The 2,214-nt window shown below is 43.3% G+C and overlaps 1 non-coding gene across 1 annotated transcript; it reads right to left on the bottom strand.

Annotated features, from left to right (window-relative positions):
* Positions 1-1,728: 1,728 nt before the first annotated feature.
* LOC126513292 (U6 spliceosomal RNA) lies at positions 1,729-1,835 on the bottom strand. Its single transcript, XR_007595288.1, has one exon. It is a non-coding gene; the product is annotated as a U6 spliceosomal RNA (small nuclear RNA).
* Positions 1,836-2,214: the final 379 nt, after the last annotated feature.

Genomic DNA, 2,214 nt, shown 5'->3' with positions numbered 1-2,214 from the left:
ACCTCCGCTAGCCTTCCCTCTGCTGGAAATGGGCGTCCCACGTCAGCAATGTTTCCTGTGTGCTGAGCCTCACCCCACCCCAGACGCCCGAGTCCAGCTGCTCTTGCTAACAAGGGTTTGTCTCTCAAGGATATAAAGCTATGCGCACTGACTGAGATCCGTCCCAAGGGACAGTGGCTTTCTACCTCTCCTATCTTCTGGTGCTTAGCCACGCATCTAGGGCCACTCCATGAGAGCAGTCTCATGAGCACCGACTTGGCACTTTCAAGCTAAGAACTCGATAAGTTCCCTTCATGTCATAGTCATTTTTGTCACCACGAGACATTCAGCTCAAATGTAAGTTTGTTTTTCTGAACCTGTCCTAGTTTGAGCAGGCCTTCGAGCATGCTGGATATTGAATCTGAGGCACACCTCGTAGTCTCTGCTTCCCTTCCACGCCCACTGCAGAGGCCCAGCTCCTAGTCTCAGCTTCACGCCCACGCCCACGACAGAAAGATGAGCTTTGCTTCAGAGTCATTGGCTGCATGAGAACCCAGACCCACTCAGAAGATGAGAAGCAGAAGGGAACACCGGTCTCAGAAATCCCCCAGGAGGAAGACCAAGGGCTTTTGTTTGGGTGGTTTTTGATTTGGGTTTTTGTTTGTTTGCTCAGTGTGGTAATGTGAGACAAATGTTTCTCTATGTAGCCCTGGCAGCCCTGGAACTCGCTCTGAAGACCAGGCTAGAGTTGGATTCACAGACATCCGCCTGCCTCTGCTTCCCAAGTGCTGGGATTAAAGGAGTGTGCCACCACTGCCTGGCAGTTTGGGTGATTTGTTTACTTATTTATTCTTTCATTGACGTTTGTCGGATTATTTTTCCCTAAGTTACTATAAGGCCTGTCTTTAGAGAATCGAAAAAGCCAAAATATTCAGCTAATTGGTCTCCGCCTCCATTTTACCTCTAAACATCAAGTTCAGTTAAATTAAATGTAAAAAAGAAAAAGAAAACAGAGATGAAACAAGCAAATGCATAAGTAATTTTAGTGTTTGCCTCAACATTGTTCTGGATTTTTAGAGCAGGCAATGGGACCTGGAGAGAAGGCTCCGTGTTAGGAGGACTAGCTACTCCTGCAGAGAGCCCCATTCAGTCCCCAGCACCCCGTGATGGCTCACGGTCCTCTTCTCCACAAATGATGTTGATGACAAGCACCCATCAAAGAAAGAACCAATTCTTAATGCTAAATGAACTAAACCTTATCAGGAAAAGAAGAAACTAGAGATTCCTATAATTGTTGGTTAAATGTACATTGTCTTTCTCTTTTTGCTGTGAAATCAACTTTTAACGAAAGGAGGTGACTTTTTATCAATGCATCCTAAGAACTTCATGCTAGATAACAGCCCACTTACCAATGTCCAAAGCAAAATTTCTAACAGCAAACTATACAAGTCATAAACAGCGGTTGATCTTCACCAGTTAAGAGAAATCTTTATATTTCTATCACAGTTTCAGTATGTAAGGTTTAACAGATACATTTCAAATGCAATATGTTTTAGTCTAAAAGTGTTTACTCTCTAAAAATAAACCTCATTTTCAGGGTTCAAAAATTCCATCCTTCAAAAGAGCTGTCCATTGCGCTTCCAGAGCATCAAACTTTCCACGCTTTGACTGTCCCAGTCCACTCCAGACAAGCCTGTCATGGCTGTACTCATTCCATCTCTGTTGTCCTCCCAAAGCAAAGTTTAAAATAGAACTGTGGAATATCCCATGAATGCCTATGTCATCCTTACATTGCAGCCATGCTAACCTTCTCTGAATTGTTCCAACTTTAGTACCTGTGCTGCCAAAACAGGTACAACAACATTTTCTTAGCCTGGACAGTGTGTGTGTGTACACGCGCGTGCAAGTGTGTGTGTGTTACACATATATTATACTTTACATTTATAATATACTTTGTATATGGTATACTCTATAAGTGAGAAAGGTAGTCCAATTCACTAATAAAACACATACAAACAGAAGTCTTAACCAGTAAGTAAGTTCTCCAGAGAAATCCAGTATTCAACAGCAGTCTCAGTGAGGGAAGCCAACCACAATGGGGCATCTTCCATGTATATGCAGTGTTCTGTACAGAAAGTCACTCTAAAGACCATGTGTAGACAGCAGTTAGCTGGGGCTACAGAGAAGCACGGGAAGAGCAGAGGGAAATGTAGACGACTTAATAAATGAAGGTTT

Source organism: Alexandromys fortis, unplaced genomic scaffold (assembly GCF_014885135.2).
Source record: "Alexandromys fortis isolate MF-2015 unplaced genomic scaffold, M_Fortis_MF-2015_v1.1 scaffold_127, whole genome shotgun sequence".
NCBI classification, from domain to species: domain Eukaryota; kingdom Metazoa; phylum Chordata; class Mammalia; order Rodentia; family Cricetidae; genus Alexandromys; species Alexandromys fortis.
The sequence above is the reverse complement of the archived record's forward strand: the minus strand, read 5'-3'. Positions and strand labels throughout refer to the sequence as shown.